Below are 19,895 nucleotides of genomic sequence, written 5' to 3'. Positions count from 1 at the left end.
TTCCTGAGACACCTGCAGGAGGCTAGAGGACCTTTGAAAAGACCCAGTAGTTGAGATAGTGAGAGCTCAGGACCAACTCAGAGCCACTGGGTGAGTCTCTCCTGCTGGTCAGGCTCCCCGGATGGGGCAGTAGTCCCAAAACGCAGGGAACTTCATGGAGTAGAGTGACCCAGGGAGACTCCCCTGCTGGAGCAGAGAACACAGTCAACCAGGAGCATTGCAAAGGAGGGCCACACAGTGAGAGGCTTTGACGCAGAGTGAAGGTCCAAGACCCAGGCGGTAGCTCTGCTCCCCAGAGAACGTAGCAGAGGAAGGCTGCTCAGAGAGGGAGTCCATCACAGGGACAGGCTCCCCAGCACAGGCACATCACAGAGGAGGGCTTCCCAGTCCAGGTGGTAGTTCTGGACCAAAGGGAACTGCTCAGAGGAGAGCTGCCCAGTGAAACTTCCCCACCGGTGAGTCTTGCCTGCTGGGTGAAGATTTCCCACCAGGACAGTAGAACCAGAGACAAAGGCCCAGATCAGATGTGCCCCAATCTGCAGTCTAGTCCCCCTTTGACTGACCATTAGTCAACAAGTGGAGGCGCCATTGCCCACTGACAGGGAATATACCCCACCTGAAGGCCACCACCCCTAGAGGGGCAACTTCCTAGTGCAGCACTGCATTATCAAGTTCCTCTAAGACTTCAGGCTACTGAAGGCTAAGAGGTGAGTTATTGGAAATCTACAGAGACAATATTAGTCAATAGAGGATATCTGCAATACCCAGAGTTTCACTACTATAGGGGTATATACCTGAGCAATATAAGAAAACAAGGGAAGAAAATGTCCCAAACAAACCTAGACAGTACAGCAATAAAATCCAATGACAGCATGGCACAAGAAATGTTAGAAAGGGAGTTCAGAATGTACATAATTAAAACTATCAGGGAAGCAAATGAGGAGATGAAAGAACAAATGCAGGCATTGAAGGAGGAGATTAAAGAGCAAATGCAGGCATTGAATGATTGCACCAATAGACAGTTAAAAGAGCTAATATAGGAAGCAAAATATCATTTCAATAAAGAGTTAGAGATACTGAAAAAAAAAAAGCAAACAGAAATCCTTAAAATGAAGGAAACAATAAAACAAATTAAAAACTCCATAGAAAGCATAACCAATAGGATAGAACACCTAGAAGACAGAAACTCAGATATTGAAGAAAAAATATTTAATCTTGAAAAAAGTTGACCAAACAGAGAAAATGGTAAGAAATCATGAACAGAATCTACAAGAATTATGGAATATCATGAAAAGGCCAAATTTAAGAATTATTGGGATTGAGGAAGACACAGAGAAACAAACCAAAGGAATGAACAATCTATTCAATGAAATAATATAAGAAAATTCCCAAATCTGAAGAATGAAATAGAAAATCAAGTACAAGAGGCTTATAGGACTCCAAATACACAAAAGTACAACAGATCCACACCAAGGCACATTATAATAAAAATACCTAACATACAAAACAAAGACAGAATTTTAGAGGCTGTGAGAAAAAAGAATCAAATTAACTTCAGGGGAAACCAATAAGGATATCAGTAGATTTTTTTAATCCAGACCCTAAAAGCTAGAAGGGCCAGGAACAACATTTTTCAAGTACTGAAAGAACACAGATGCCAACCAAGAGTCTTATACCCAGCAAAACTTACCTTCAGATTTGACGATGAAAGAAAATCCTTCCATGATAAACAAGCGCTAAAAGAATTTACAAAAAGAAAGCCGGCATTACATAACATTCTCAGCAAAATATTCCATGAGGAAGAGATGAAAAACGATACAAATCAGCAAAGGGAGGAATTATCCTAAAGGAATAGCCAAATAAAGGAGAAATCAAGTCATGTAAAAAAAAAAATGAGCCAAATGATTGGGAATACAAATCATATCTCAATAATAACCCTGAATGTTAATGGCCTGAACTCATCAATCAAAAGACATAGACTGGCAGATTGGATTAAAAAGAAAGATCCAACAATTTGCTACCTGCAAGAGACTCATCTCATAGAAAGAGATTCTAAAGGTGAAAGGATGGGAAAAACATACCATATACACATGGACACAGCAAAAAAGCCAGAGTATTCATCCTCATATCAGATAAAGTGGACTTCAAGCCAAAGTTAGTCAGAAGGGATAAAGAATGACATTTCATACTGCTTACAGGAAGCATAAATCAGAAAGATATAACAATCATAAATATATATGCCCCGAATAGTAACTTATCCATGTATGTCAAACAAATCCTTCTCAATTCCAGAAATCAAATAGACTACAACACAATAATGCTAGGTTATATTAACACACCTCTCTCACCACTGGACAGATCCTCCAAACAAAAATTGAACAAAGAAACCATCGATCTCAAAAACACAATCAATAATTTAGACTTAACAGACATTTATAGACTATACCATCCAACAAAGAGCAGATGCACTTTCTTCTCAGCAGCCCATGGATCCTTCTCTAAAATAGATCATATATTATGCCACAAAGCTATTGTTAGCAAGTACAAGAAGATAGAGATACTACCTTATGTTCTATCAGATCATAATGGATTGAAATTAGAAATAAATGACAGCATAAAAAACAGAAAATACTCCAACACCTGGAGATTAAATAATATACTATTGTGTGGTGAATGGATAACAGAAGACATCAGGAAGGAAATTAAAAAATTCTTAGAGGTAAAGGAGAACAAAGAAACATCATATCAAAATCCCTGGGACACTATGAAAGCAGTACTTAGAGGAAAATTTGTTACATGGAGCACATTCAATGAAAGAAGAAAAAAAAATCAATAAATTAATGACCTAACACTGCAGCTTAAAGCCCTAGAAAAAGAAGAACAGAGCAACCCCAAAAGTAGTAGAAGATAGGAAATAGTTAAAATCAGAGCTGACATCAATGAAATTGAAACAAAAGAAACAATCAAAAAGATTGACAAAATAAATAGTTGATTCTGTGAAAAAATAAACAAAATTGATAAACCCTTACCCACACTAACAAAGAGAAGAAGAGAGAAAAACCAAATTATTAAAATTCGGAATGAACAAGGAAATATCACTACAGACACGAGTGAAATACAAAATATAATTAGAAGCTATTTTGAAAATCTATACTCCAACAAAATAGAAAATCTTGAAGACATCAACAGGTTTCTAGAAACATATGAATTACCTAAACTGAATCAGGAGGACATACACAATTTAAATAGATCAATTTCAAGTAATGAAATAGAAGAAGTCATCAAAAGCCACCAACAAAGAAAAGTCCGGGACCAGATGGGTTCTCATCCGAGTTCTACAAAACCTTTAAAGAAGAATTCATTCCAATACTTCTCAAAGAATTTCATGAAATAGAAGAGAAGGGAACCCTTCCAAACTCATTCTATGAAGCCAGTATCACCCTGATATCTAAACCAGACAGAGAAACATCTAGGAAAGAAAATTTCAGACCAAAATCTTTAATGAACATTGATAAAAAAATTCTCAATGAACTCTTAGTAAATTGCATACAAAAATATATTACAAAGATAGTTCACCACGATCAAGTGGCTTTTATCCCAGGGATGCAAGTTTAGTTCAACCTCGGGTAATCAATAAATGTAATTCACCATATCAATAGACTTAAAGTCAAAAATCACATGATTATTTCGATAGATGCAGAAAAAGCATTTGATAAAATATAGCATCCCTTCATGCTCAAAACACTAGAAAAATTAGGGTAGTGGGAACATTACTTAACATTGTAAAGGCCATCTATGCTAAGTCCATGGCCAATATCATTATAAATGGTGAAAAACTGAAAGCATTCCCCCTAAAACTGGAACAAGACAGGGATGCCCCCTTTCACCACTTCTATTCAACATTGTCCTTGAAACTCTAGCCAGAGCAATTACACAGACCAAAGAAATTAAAGGGATATGAATAAGAAAAGAAGAACTCAAACTATCCCTATTTGCTGATGACATGATTATATATTTAGAGGAACTGGGAAATTCCACCAGAAAACTTTTAGAACTCAAAAGTGAATTCAACAAATTAGCAGGATATAAGATCAATGCTCACAAATCCAATGCGTTTTTATACATAAGTGATGAATCTTCAGAAAGAGAAGTTAGGAAAACTATCCCATTCACAATAGCCTCGATAAAAATAAAATACTTGGGAATCAATCTAACAGTGGAGGTGAAAGATCTCTACAATGAGAACTACAGAACACTAAAGAAAGAAATTAAAGAAAACCTTAGAAGATGGAAAGATCTCCCATGTTCTTGGATAGGCAGAACTAATATTGTCATAATGGCCATACTACCAAAAGTGCTGTACAGATTCAATGCAATTCCAATTAAAATCCCAATGATGTATCTCACAGAAATAGAGCAAGCAATCATGAAATTCATTTGGAAGAATAAGAAACCTAGAATAGTTAAAGCAATCCTTAGCAGGAAGAGTGAAGCATGGGTTATCGCAATACCAGACTTTCAACTATTCTACAAAGCAACAGTAACAAAAACGTCATGGTATTGGCACCAAAATAGACAGGTGGATCAATGGTACAGAATAGAGGACATGGACACAAACCCAAATAAATACAATTTTCTCATACTAGACAAAGGTGTCAAAAATATGCAATGGAGAAAAGATAGCCTCTTCAACAAATGGTGCTGAGAAAACTGGAAAACCATGTGCAATGGAATGAAACTAAACCCCTCTCTCTCATCCTGTACAAAAATCAACTCACAATGGATCAAGAACCTTGGAATCAGACTAGAGACCCTGCATCTTATAGAAGAAAAAGTAGGTCCAAATCTTCAACATGTCAGCTTAGGATCAGACTTCCTTAACAGGACTCCCATAGCACAAGAAATAAAAGCAAGAATCAATAACTGGAATAGATTCTAACTAAAAAGCTTTCTTTCAGCACAGGAAACTATCAGCAATGTGAAGAGAGAACATACAGAGTGGGAGAAAATCTTTGCCAATCATACTTCAGATAGAGCACTAATTTCCAGAATCTATAAAGAACCCAAAAAACTCTACACCAAGAATACAAACAATCCAGTCAACAAATGTGCTAAGGAAACGAACAGACGCTTCACAGAAGAAAATCTACAAGCAATCATCAGATATATGAAAAAATGTTCACCATCTTTAGTAATAAGAGAAATACAAAGCAAAACTACCATAAGATTCCATCTCATCCCAATTAGAATGGTGATTATTAGGAATACTAGCAACAATAGGTGTTGGAGAAAATGTGGAGAAAAAAGTACACTCATACATTGCTGCTGGGGCTGCAAGTTAGTGCAACCACTCTGGAAAGCAGTGTGGAGATTCCTTAGAAAACTTGGAATGGACCCACCATTTGACCCAGTTATCCCACTCCTTGGCCTATACCCAAAGGACTTAAAAATCAGTATACTTCAGAGATACAGCCACAACAATGTTCATAGCTGCTCAATTCACAATAGTGGAACCAACCTAAATGCCCTTCAATTGAAGAATGGATGAAGAAACTGTGGTATATATGTACAATGGAATATTACTCAGTAATAAAGAAGAATAAAATTATGGCATTTGCAGGCAAATGGATGAAATTGGAGAATATCATGCTAAGTGAAATAAACCAATCTCCAAAAACCAAAGGACAAAAGATCTCGCTGATAAGCGATGATGACACATAATGAGGGGTGGGAGGGTGGCAAGAATGGAGGCAGGAGGGACTGTATAGAAGGATAAGTGGGATGGGAGAGGTGGGGGGGAGAAGAAATAAAATAACAGAATGAATCAAAAACTATTACCCTAGGTAAATGAATGATTACACAAATGGTATTCCTCTACTTCATGTACAAACAGCAAAACAGGATGTATCCCATTGGTTTACAATAAAAATGAAACAAAAAAAAAAAAGGAATTTTGGAAAATATTCTCAAGATGAGGGTATCTCACTAATAAGTTAATTTTTTTTTTTCAAATTTGCCTTCCCTCTCTAATTTCATGTAATATTTTTGTCTGAAATGTTCAGTTGTTAGTATAAAATTAGTGTTGGTGATAAGGATTGTGGTGATGATATAGCCAATGACAGAGACAATAATAGTAATACCGTGGATGAATATGGGTTTTATAGAGATTGACAGACAGCCCCAGAGAGTTTGGGTTATGCTTCTTCATTTGTTCACCTCCCATAATGCTACTACTCCAATTCCTGATGTTTCTGTTTTCTAACTTCCATATTTTAAAATTTCTTATTTCTCATTTTCACTTAAGTCTTCCAACTTTATTTAGTATCTTTCAATGTATTTTCATATCTAAATATGAAGAAGTGTGATCTAACAAACTTTGTTTTTTTAATGACAACCAACATACATTTTCCTATAATCATGTAAGTATTCTACATGTTTCATTTCTTGACTATGTGATTTTAAGGAATTTAATTGTAATGTAGATTAAAGTTAGGTGAATAGAATTAAAGAAATTACAAAGCAAAAATTTTAAATTAACCCAAAATATTATGAAAATTGTCTGTAGTTTACAAAGACATATTTGTTCATCTAAAAATGTTAACAGATTCCTAATTTTCTGAATCTTGTTCAACTTTTAATGATGAATTAAAGAATATATTTTAAAAGTACATTTTTAAAATAATGCCAAATTTACCCAAATCAATATATAATGAATAGAATTATTACTGTGCAGATACCAAATACGCTTATAATAAATATAATTTTAATGAAATCTCATACTCATTAATAGATCTTACTGATAAAAGATAAGTGAATATCACTATTAGATTTCTATTTTAACAAAACTTAATATTAATATTAAGATAAACCCTAATAATAAGTGCAATATTCTAGGAAAGGAAAATTTTCTTCAGGGCTGGTATTTGTTTAAAGTAGGAGTTGACTTTATGTAGCCTTCAGAGCTCAAGCAGGGGTTCAAAGCCCAGGTATGATACTTTCTAGTCACACCTATTTTGCTAACCTAGTTTGATACTAGTGTGATAACCCTGAACAAATTACTCAACTTCTTTATGCCTCTGTTTCCTCACATAAATGGAATAATTACAGAAATTACTTTCTAGGGTTTTATGAGGATTAAATAATCTGAGAACAGTACCAGACACATAACAAGCATCATATGTTTGTTAAATACACCTTTATATTTGTTATTAGATCCTATTAAAGTAGCACCTCATAATATTTTAAAAGAAAGTTGTCAAATATGTAGAGAAAGCACATAAGCCATTATATTTGAAAAGACCGGTTAACGGATAAAAATGGGATTTATTTCACTTCACATACCAGTTCATTTACTTAGTCATTTTGTCATTCACTCATTTATTAATAACACTGAATACATTTTCAATTCAAACACAACAAAAATGAGCATAAAGTAGGAGCATTACTGACTTAAAGAACCATAAATTTTTACATACTTGATATAATCAAAATCTATACTATTACACCATGGTTAGAATGTAAACCTGTTCCATTTGGTTCACAATAAAATGAGAGGTGGATCTCATTATTAGACAACACCGTTTCCATTTTTATTAAATTGCTTTGCAAATATTTTAAGAAATGCAAATTGAATATTATAATTTCATGTCTACATTTCTCAAAGAATCAACAATGATTTATGCCCTCTTACAATAACTGGGTACAATCTAAAGGAAGGTCTAATCAAGATGGTATGATTTACTCCTGATTCTGATGCTAACCACATTATAGCTGCAGCTTTTCTCTATTTCTCCTCTGCGGACTTGTATACATAACAATTAACAGATGTTTAGGGAAATACTTAAACTGTTCATATTGGCAAGAGCACCAGGTTACAACAAAAAAGCATTGTTCCTACTGTAGCAATAACATAGCTATACAATATTTTCCAATCCTGTGGAGAATATTTTTAAACCTCATAGTTGGTGTCAGGCTCATGCGTGACTTCCTTGCTAACTCCAGAGCTATCCATTTAACATGAGAAGGAACAAGTCATTGTCGGGATACAAAACGGCACTGTGCTACTTCCGTGCTTAGAAAACCTGACACTAGAACAAAGGCAAAGTCCTGTTCTGTTTTAAAATCATTCCTCTGAAATGATATTAAATGTTCACTAAGTATTAATGCTGTGATATTAAAATTATGTCTTACAAGTGGGTCAATGTTTAAGAAAGTGGTTCTTGTAAATAACACATAATAGAATGCACATTTCAGATTTGGAACATAAGTAGAAACCACCTTAGTTCCATGCAGGAGTTAAAAACCTCACTGAGTAAAAAACATGAGAATGGATGTTGAGGGAAATTAGAGGAAAAATGAGATGCAGATTCTGCAGCCTAGACCTTAAAATAAACCAGGCTTTATAATTTAGATTTACAATAGAAGCCTGTGTACACTGCAGATAATTTTACCAGGTAACAGCATAAATACTCATATTACAACTGGAATAACAACAAGAGCTGTGACTTGTGTCTGTTGGGTCTTAATCTGCACTGGCCTAATGATTAGTGATGCTAAGCATTTTTTTCACAAATAAATTAACCATTGATATGACTTCTTTGAGATATTTCTGTTCAGATCCTATGCTCATTTTCTAAACTGAGGTATTAGCTATCTTGTTACTCAATTGAGTCACTTATATATTGTGTATATTAACCCTGCATCAGATGGATGATATGCAACTGTTTTCTCCCACTCTGTTGTTGTTTTTCTACCTTTTAAATTGTTTTGTTTGCCATCAGAAACTTTTAGTTTGATGTTATCTCATTTGTCTATTTTTGTTTTTATTGCCTGTGCTTTGGGAGTCCTATCCAAAACATTTCTAGGTCCAAATTGTATAGAATTTTCCCTGTTTTCTTCTAGCAGGTTTTTAGTTTCAGATCAGAATGACAAATATCAGAAGGATTAATGTTAACAAACGTTGTCAAGGATATGGACAAAAGGGAATCCTGTATACTGTTGGTGGGAATATAGATTAGTATAACCACTGTGGAAAACATTACAGGGATGACCAAAAAACTAAAAATAGAGCCATATGGTCCAGTAATTCCAGTAGTGGGAGCATAACCTGAAGAATTAAAATCAACACGTCAAAGAGGCCTCTGCACTCTGATGTTTATTATAGCATTATACACAATAGGCAAGATAGGGAATCAGCCTAAGTTTCCAAAAAACATAAATAAATTAAGAAATGTTGTGTATATACATGGTGTAATACTATTCAACCTTTAAAAAGAAAAAAAAATCATTGTTTTGCGTGAACAGCATAGATGAAACTGGAGGACCTTATATGATATGAAATTAAGTGAACACAAAAAGAAATACCAAGAAATCTCATTTATATGTAAAATAAAAAAATGTTGAACTCATACAAATGAAGAGTAGAATGGTTGTTACCAGATCCTGGGGGGAAAAGGGAGGAATGTAATGGAGTGGTTATTAGTCAAGGGCTAGGACATTTCAATTAAGAGAAAGGATTTTGAGAACTATTAGTTATTACTTCCAATGAGTCTAGGTAGATTTCAAAACAGCTAAGAGTAAATTTCAAATATCTCACTATATAAAATAAAATAAAATAAAATAACCAGAAATAGTGGTGCACACCTGTAATCCCAATATCTTTGGAGGATAAGACAGAAGGATCCTTGGCTCATGGTCAACTTGAACAACTTAGTGAGAACTGTCTCAAAATAAAATAATAATAATAAAAAGGACCAGGAATGTACCTCAGGAGTAGAGAGAGCACTTGCCTAGTAGGTGTAAGACTCTGGACCCAAACCCCAGACCTGCAGAAATTAGAGAATAAAATAAATAAGTGAGGTGATGAATCAGTTAATTAGCTTCATTTAATCATTCTATATTATCTTCATATATCAAAAGATTGAATCACACTTCATAAATATATACAATTATGATATATCATATAAAATTATATTAATTGAAAGAGATGTGAATAGTTCTCAAGTTGGGAATTTTTGTCCCATTAATTTCATATATATCATATTATTTAATCTTCACTATAACACTGTTAATTTGGAAAGGCTGAGCTACAATAACAAACTTCTGATATTTAGTGATTTAGACTACAAAAAATTAACTTGTTTTTCATGTAACACTGCAGATCAATCAGGCTGAACTGTGCAGAGTTATTCAGGAACTCAGTCTCTACCATCTTTGACGGTTTCTGAAGTTGTCTTTATGATTTTCATCGTATTTAGTCAAAAGGAAAGGATTAAATGGTCCAGGACTAGAAGTGGCATATATAATTTTCACTGAGTTATAGCCCAACACAGTTGCAGAATGTGGTGGAAAGACCAAGGAAACAGAATCATGGTGTGCATTAAGGCAATGGGTGGCTCAAGAAGAGGCTGGAGACAGCAATGAAGAATTGATCATTCAGTGTGTTACTAAGCATATTAGGAGATCTTACAAATCATACTAATTGATTTTAATTTTAAGCACAATGAACAACAGAATAGTAATAAAAGATGATATCCAAAATTTTATATTTGAAAATATTGCTCAAACTTCTTTAAATGTTTTATTTTAAAGCAGTTTTAAATTTATAGAAAAATTGCACATAAAATAGAGTTCCTACATATCTCACACCCAGTTTTCCCTATCATGAACATGTTACATTAATATGGTATATGGATCAAAATTAATGAAGCCTAATACTCAAAGTTTTCATGCTTGTGCAAAATCAATCAAAAAATCATTATAGACATAGATTTTTTTCCTCCTGTGCTATCTTCTAGATATAATCTTGAATGGAAAATTCATATATTTCAGTTAGGATAGAGATGATGTCTTGGAATAGTTTTCTGATATTGAAAAGAGAAAAGTAGATATTTGACATATATTCATTTGCTGACAAAATATTATTGTGTATCTGTTCATTATCCAAGATAATTAAGTGCTAATATAAGCAGGCATTTAATTACTTGTGATCATAGACTAACATGACAGAAGATGAATATATGAAATTTATCAGAGCTTCCCAAATTACCATGTTAATTTTGTCTTTCACTGGATAAAATTTAGGTTCCTGGAGGGATAAAGGAAAGCAACCACTTCTTGGAGAGCTGGGATTCATGCTCCCAGAACAGATGGGAAAATCCAGCTGATCATTCTCAATAACCAGGAGAATAATATTTCTTGATAAACTTTTAGAACTGTGGTTATTATTTATTATCCTTTTCCAGAATTGCTTCCCTGTAACTATTCTTACTACTAATGAATATGTTAAATTAGTGACTTCCATATTATAAAGGTAGAGAGACAAGAGCAAACAAGAAAGAAGAGGAAAAATACCAAGCATGAAAATGTAATATTGCTGTACACAGGTCTCTCATTTACTTTAAAATTTAATACATTAAAAGAAAAACATTAGAGGCTCTCAAATTTGACAGTTTTATATCTGATGAACAAATACTTATCATTATTTAAATTAATATTCATTGGATATGTGATGTCCATTATTTTGACAAATTTGTGGTCACAGATAACATTAAACATTCAATTATAAACAATGAAGAGAAAATGAGGAATATAATAATATCAAAATTACTCAGTAAGAAAATTAATATGTAAAACTAGTAAAAAGGATGTTATATACAGGGAGATAGTTCAGCATTAGTTTAAATATTACCGAGAAGCTTCCTCCAATGTCATACGTCACAGGAGATGATCAGGAATTCATCCACTTTTATTATTTATTGTTTGAGCTTCTTCTCCCATCCCCCTGCCATATGTATACAACAAAGGTAATTGGTAATCTGAAAGGTAAATTGTCACAATTATCTAAATAATAATTGCTTAAAATATACCCTTCCAATAGCAAGGTTGATTATGGGGGCTTTTTGAACATTTATTTTCCTTTTTTCTTCCTTGGGGCTAATATTACATTTCCTCTTCTCTGTCACTGATTAGCATTATCTACGTTTTTATAGTAAATGCATACTACTAATACCTATTATGCATGGAAAAATAAAGAAAATAATTAAAAATAAGAAAAACACATGCTCGATTTAATCCCACTTATGCTGAGTAGTATCAAATTTCAAAATATTTCAGTTCAATAGGAAAATGAGTTTCTCAGGGAACTTTCATTCAAATATATTTATTAGCAAAAATTTGACTTTAAATCTCCCTAGCAAAATATTCATATATTTTAGTTTTTATTTCTGAAAAGTAACAAATTAATGAGGAAATGAATGTGAAGAGTTTAGGACACGGTATGGCTCTAATCAATCATATGACAAAAATTACTTTTTTATTATGCCAACTAGGAAAAAGTATTTTTTTTGTTTCTGTAGAACATCTTAATATGTTCATTAATAGTTTATAAAGGTTCTAATATAGGAGTATATAAGGGGGAAAATTATATATAATATTATGTATATTAAAAATATTGTTATTTTATCTTAAGAATATTGCTGTTTTTAACATTGTTGCTTTCCCTGCTTTTTTCTTTTAATTTTGTTCACTTTTTGCATGTTTCAATTTTTACTTTGTCAAATTTACCATTACTTTTCTATTTATGTTTTCTATTGATTTCATGCTCAAAAACTCCTTGCTCAACTGTAAATGTTTACTTACCGTGGGCCTTTTCTAGGAGATTATTGGTAATGTTATGGTTTAGGTAGTTGATGTCCCTCAAAAGCTCATCTGTGAGACAATGCAAGAGGATTTAGAAGTGAAATGATTGGGTTATGAGAGCCTTAACTTAATGTTGCATTAATCTCTTGATAGGGATTAACTGAGTGGTGACTGTAGGCAGATGGGGTGTGGCTGGAGAAGATGGGACAGTGGGGCTGTGTCCTTACGGTATATATATCATCTATAATAAGGGGAGTGCCTCTCTCTCTCTCTCTCTCTCTTTCTCTCCTTCTCTCTTTCTCTCTTTCATTCCCAGCTGCTTTCCTCTACCACACCCATCTAATCATCATATTCTACATCATTCTCAAGCCCAGAAGAATGGAGCCAGCTGTCTATGGATTAAGACCTCTGAAATGGTGAACCCCAAAATATTTCCACATTAAAATTCTTGTCAGGTTTTGTGGTTGTAGCAGTGAATAATCTTACTAAAACTGTTAACATGGCACTTTATTTTAAAGTTTTTTTTTTTTGTGAGAACAGATTAATTTCCAGTGAATCTCTCTAACATTAGCATAGAAAGTATTCCTTTACCACTGATTGATAATGCTGCCTCTATACTTTTAAAATTATTTCTTGGAATCAAGTTTTTAAAATTTTTTTAGTTGTAAATGGACACAATGATTTTATTTTATTTATTTATGTTTGTGGAGGATTGAACCCAGTGTCTCACATGTACTAGGCAAGTGCTGTACCACTGAGATACAACCCCAGCCCCTACAGTCGAGTTTTTTAAGAGACTTATTTTGTTATTCAGTCTCTGCCCTGGGTTAGCAATATTGCCATCTGCTTTTATGTGCTTGTCCTGCAATATCCTTCAATATTCTCTGGATTTTTTCCCTTGGCTCTGTCCCTTAATGTTCTTCATTCACATATTCATTCTTTGGTGAGCTCCTACTATATATTACACACTATTATGGATGCTAGTGAGTGCAGATGAAGGCCTGGGGCACTAGGCTAAGAGGTTCACAGATAGAGAAAGAATTCTCAAAGCCTCCAGCGTAGGTTTGTCTCTGTGTCTTATATTCTGTTCCATTTTTCTTCTTGCCTATTTTGGTTTCAGTACCATGATGTTTTTGTTACTGTAGTTCTGTAAAATAATTTAAGGTCTGGTATTGTGATACTTTCTGCTTCATTTTTCTCACTAAATATTGTGTTAGCTGTTCTGGGCTTCTTATTTTTCCAAATGAATTTAATGACAGCTTTTTCCAATTCTATGAAGAACATCATTGGAATTTTGATGGGAATTGCATTCAATCTGTATGGTGCTTTTGATAGTATGGCTATTTTGACAATATTAATTCTGCCTATCCAAGAACATGAGAGGTCTTTCCATCTTCTAAGGTCTTTCTTAAACCTACATAAATACAGTTACCTCATACTAGACAAAGGCACCAAAAACACACACTGAAGAAAAGATAACCTCTTCAACAAATGGTGCTGGAAAACTGGAAATCCATATGTAATAAAAGAAAAATTAACCCCTTTCTGTCACCCTGCACAAAAATCAACTGTAAATGAATCAAAGACCTATGAATTAGATCAGAAACCCTGAACATTCTAGAAGGCAATGTAGACCCAACACTTCAACATATTGGTTCAGGAACTGACTTCCTTAACAAGACTTCTAAAGCATAAGAAAAAAAAAATTAATAAGTGGGATGATTTCAAACTAAAAAACTTCTTCACAGCAAAGGAAATATTTAAGAGCGTGAAGGGAGAGCCTACGATTGAGAGAAATATCTCTACCACCTGCACCTCAGAAAGGACATTAATTTCCAGGACATACAAAGAACTCAAAAAGCTTAACATCAAAAAGACAAACAACCCAATTGATCAATGAGCATAGGAACTGAACAGACCCTTCTCAACAAGTGGTCACATGAAAAATACAAATTGCCAACAAATATATTTTAAAAAGTTCAACATCTCTAGCAATTAGAGAATGCAAATTAAAACTACACTGAGATTTAATCTGACTCTACTTAGAATGGCAGCACTCAAGAATACAAGTAATAACAAATATAGGCAAAGATGTGGAGGAAAGGGAACATTTTTGGTGGGGCTGCAAATTGGTGCAAACACTCTGGAAAGCAGTGTAAAGATTCTCAAAAAACTAAGAATGGAACCACCATTTGACCCAGTTATCCCACTCCTGGGAATATATCCAAAGGGCTTAAAGTCAGAATACCACAGTTATTCAGCCACATCAATGTTTATAGCAGCACAATTCAAAACAGCTATGCTATGGAACCAACTTTGATGCCCATTATCAGATAAATGGATAAATGAGTTGTGGTATACATTCACAATGGAATATTACTCATCCATAAAGAAGACTGACTTTATGACATTTGTCAGTAAATGGATGAAACTGGAGACTATCATGCTGAGTGAAATAGGTCAATTCCCAATCAAAGGACAGATGTTTCCACTGATATGTGGAAGCTAAACCACAAAAAAATAAAAATTAAAAAACCCAGGAAGGGAAGAAGAGAAGTTCAGTAAATTAGACAAAGGGGAATAAAAGGAAGGGAGAGGGGATAGGAATAGAAAAGATGGTAGAATAAATCTGACATAATTTTCCTATGTACACATATGAAAATAACTATGTGAATCCTACCATCATGCCCACCCACAAGAATGAGGTTCTAATTAGAATAAGTTATATTCCATGCTTGCATAATTTTATCAAAATGTATTCTACTGTCATGTATAAGAAGAACCAATTTTAGAAATCCTTTCAGTGTGTTCTTTGGAAGGGTAAAGCCTAAGGTTCCACACCTTCATTTGCTTTTCTAGCATGTCTTACTAATAATTAAATCTTTCTACTTGGCTATTTTTTGTAAATACCATGACATCAATGCGTTTAAAAAAAAATGTAGAATTAATAGTCATTTGTCTTAAACTTAACTAAATGCTCATTTGACCAAGCAGACTCTACCTCAAGTAAAACCATTATTACCAACCTGGTCAAAGAATAGGGAATATGTTACCTGAGGAATTAATGTATATTCTATTTTGGCTTAATCCCACTGTTAAATTAATAGTTTTTGTTAGTTCCTAAAGCAATAATTCTTTTCTTTTTTTTTTTCTTTTTTTTTTTTTTTCCTTTTTATAATCACCATTATGACCCATTAGTCTCCTGTTGCTTCCTACCTAGACTAATAAATACTATTTTAACTGAAAACTTGGGACCTTGCCTCTCTCCAATCCTCTCCATTCTTGGTGTAAAACCAACCAAATTTCTAGAACACAAATTTGTTAAAGTTATCATGTTCAGTTAAAATTTTAAAAGTTCCAAGAACTATCTATGATTGGTACTTGAAATTCAGAAATGATAACTTTGAATTTTCCTTTGCTTCTTACTACCAAAGAAAGTAGTTCTCAGTGTGTGGTCCATAGAAACTGGGAACCTCCAAGACACTTTCAAGAGGGTCTCTAAGTTCAAAATCATGTTCATAATAATATTAGAAGTTATTTGCTTTTTCACTGTGTTGACATTTGCACTGATGGTGCAAAATCAATGAAGGGTTGAGCTGCATGCTCCTTGGCGCAAGTCAAGTCAATGCCATCAAACTGTTTTAGGAATCATTATACTGCTATACCCTCAGTTATTTTCAAAGAGTGACAGCTTCACTGACTTACTTAAGGACAACCTTGATAAAGGAACACAAATTCTCATTTTATTAAATCTTAACCCTTGAATATCATTTATTCGGCATAAAAAAAATGGAAGTAAACGTAAAGAAATGCTGCTGCTTGCTAAGTGACAGTTGTCTCGAGAGAAACACAGGTGATTTTTTGCATTGAGAGCTGAATGCACCACTTTCTCACTGGACACTTTTTTATTTGAAAAAGTGACAGAGAACTAAGCTTTTCAGACCTTGATATTTAGCAGACTTTTTCTCAAAAACAGATACTCCAAAGAAAACAAATGGCAGCATTCAATACTAATGTTAAAATATGTACATTTACGTAAAATTTTCAAATTATGGGAAACTTGCATCTCTTATATCTTCTCAATATTTAAAAGCTTTAGAGAAAAGCTTGGTGATTTTATTAGTGATGATAATTTTTTATTCTATGTTGAAATATGTGAATACGTAGAAAATCTGCATACTTCCTTCAAATAACATTAAATAAATGTTTTAACACTTTATCAGTTTTAATTTCTACTGTGGAAACTATCCACCTAATTACCCAACTAAACTAATTTTCCTCCGGATCCTTAGTCTTTTTGAAAGTTTAAGGAGTTGCTGACTTAAAATGGTCTATAGGATCAAGTCCAGGTTCTTCTGAAAGTATTGCTGTTGCTTCTCTTCCTACAGATTTCAAGAGTGACTCCCATAGAGGTTAAATAAACTCATCTCTACTAAAATGAATTGTCCTGTGTAGCTTCTTGTCTTCTTTGATGATCCTCCTCCTTCATGTGAGTTCCCTTCCTTTTTTCACCAGATACACTTCTACTTATACTACAAAAAGTCAAAAAAATGTCTTTAAGTGTTACTTTGTTCCTGTTGTTTCCTGTACCTATTCAAGTATAGAATAATGTACTCCTTCTTGCATTCCCTTTATATCCAAAGGTCTTTTTTCTTTCTTTCTTTCTTTCTTTTTTTTTTTTTGTCCATAACTGTTAGTGGACTGTGAGTCACATGAAAATGGATTTTGTTACATTTTACTCAGTTTTTTGTTTTGTTTTGTTTTGTTTTTTACCACTGCTTGAGTATTTGTCACATAATGATTGAAAAAGAAAGTACTGAATTTTATTGGTAAGTTTTTCCTAGAGCTGAGACTGTACTTCAAAATTTCTTTAAAATATAAAAAGAATACTAGTACATGGGAGAAAGTGGCACCATTCTGAGGCTATAGTAGCCATAACTAGATTTTGTGATGGGTGATATGTTGATTTCTTAAAATATATGCTTCTGGATATACATATTCAATATGCTGACCTTCCTTATCTGCTGCACTATTAATCCCAGAGTTGTGTTATTTGATCTTTATTTCCAAATATTGAAATCAATGCATTATACAAATCTTCACGGTGTGTACCCTCTTTTCTATTTATAGTATAGAAATAATTCTAATTGCTGATTTAAGTTACACAGAATAATTTCTTTTTAAGATGGAATTGTAGCTCACACTAAACTGGAGTTCTATTTATGTAGAAACATACATTACTTATAAAAAATTTAATACATAAGTGTACAAGATCATTTATCAATGATCTAGATCATTTGAATCTTGTTTGGTTGCTGATGTAAGTGATAGACCTTTCCAGCTGCATAAAGATTATAGCTCTTTTAAATAGAAAGTGTAGACATGGATTTTGTTTTTAGTTTTTCTAACATTCATGTACCACTTTCTTATGGAAGATCTCTTGATTTTTCTCTAGTGAGTGTTCCTTCCTCACTCTTAGTTTTTGAGGTGCTGTTGGAGTTGGCTAACACCCAAATCCCTAGACAACGTGACACAGACCTGGTTCATGAGAGTACCAAATGGAACTCTTCAGTAGTTCAGAGATAGTCAAGAAGAACCCTCTAGAATTCAAGCCAAGCCAAGAAGAATGTTCTAAGAACTATTTCTTGAAACATTAGGATAAAAAATTAACTTCTTCCACCAAAATTGAAAAAATTCCTGAAGGTGTTTATGACTATTTGAATAACATTTGTCAAAGGCCTGGGTGGAAATTATGCCAAAGAAGTTAGTCCAGCCATGCAATGAAGACAAATTTATTCCTAATGAATTATTCCAACCTCTACATACAATTGTTTAAGTCAAAATAAACCTTAGACTTTCTGTTTGCATGAGGCAATGATTCATTTTTTCTTAAACGTAATTTGATTTTTAAAAATTCTTCAACATATGTAATGGACACAGTAAAATTAGCTTTTCTTTCAAGTCAATATTACAAGAAATGTATCATAAAACTGACAGATGAGTTCATAATATACATCATGACCTCATTAAGGACACCAGTGATTATGTTGTAGACAAACACCATAACTGAAGCAATACAATTCAATTTCCAAAACAGACATGCTAAATTTATTAACCTATTTTCTCCCCCAGTAACTTCATGCACATTTCAGGAACCAAATAAATGTCAGTTAATTGAAATACAAATTGCAATTAAATTATAATGTAATTCCTAATTATTTTTAGTATGCCCTTTTTATATTGAGAAGAGGAAAACAATTTTAGTACAGTGTTTCATTAGTTGCTAAATATTCTAAATAATGAATAAAAAGAATCTTGTAAAAATGATATAATATTGATAATGTATATCTTTGTTAGTCTCTAGTTTGCTAAACTCTAAAGTACTAGCAACAGCAGCAATATTTTCTGGAATTTTATTATAAGTTATACTAAAAAGATGCAATAAAGAAACCTTGATCTATTTTTGTTTTTATAATTCTACGTTCATTTTATCATACATAAGACTTTCAGTTATTATTTTAATCACTAACTACACAAATTTGAAGTAAAATATATGTCACCCAAAATATATGGAACCACTCTGTGCCAAATTTGGCAAGAAAAAGAATGGTGTTTTTCTTATATTCTAAATAATGCTTACTACTTTAAGATTTTATTTATATACCATAACCAGATTTATGAAGGGTACTCCTCCCTATTAGGTTAATAAAATATCTAGTAGTTTCAAAGCTGAAAAATTTAGATATGTTTACTTTTTCATTAATTAGAGTAAAATACCAGATACCTCATTGTGAAAAAAATATATGTGTATTGTGTGAATGGTAGAATGTAAATTCTACACCCCTTGTTTGGAACACATAATAAACTCTTGGAAATTCAAGCAGGCTTTAAAGTTGTATTTTCTTTAGACAAATGATGAAAATTCTATACAATATTTCAAATTTAAGTAAACTTCACATACAGTCAACTATCTTAAGGTATGCATTGGTACTTACGCATTCACAATATTGCAATCATAACTCTCTAATTTCAAAGTTTCTCATTGTGCCATTTTTCAATGGCACACCCTTTAGGAAATCAACCTCATCCCTTGCCCAACCGCAGTAACCTCTAATCTATAAAAGGGATCACACACACTGTGCTTCTTTTAGTATCTGACTTTTGTCACATAGCACAATGTTTTCAAAGTTCATCCAAGTTGTATCATGTGGCAGTACTGTTTATTTCAATACCCAATAATATTCTATTATATTTCA

This window comes from Sciurus vulgaris, assembly GCF_902686455.1.
Source record: "Sciurus vulgaris genome assembly, chromosome: 4".
NCBI lineage: Eukaryota > Metazoa > Chordata > Mammalia > Rodentia > Sciuridae > Sciurus > Sciurus vulgaris.
The sequence above is the reverse complement of the archived record's forward strand: the minus strand, read 5'-3'. Positions refer to the sequence as shown.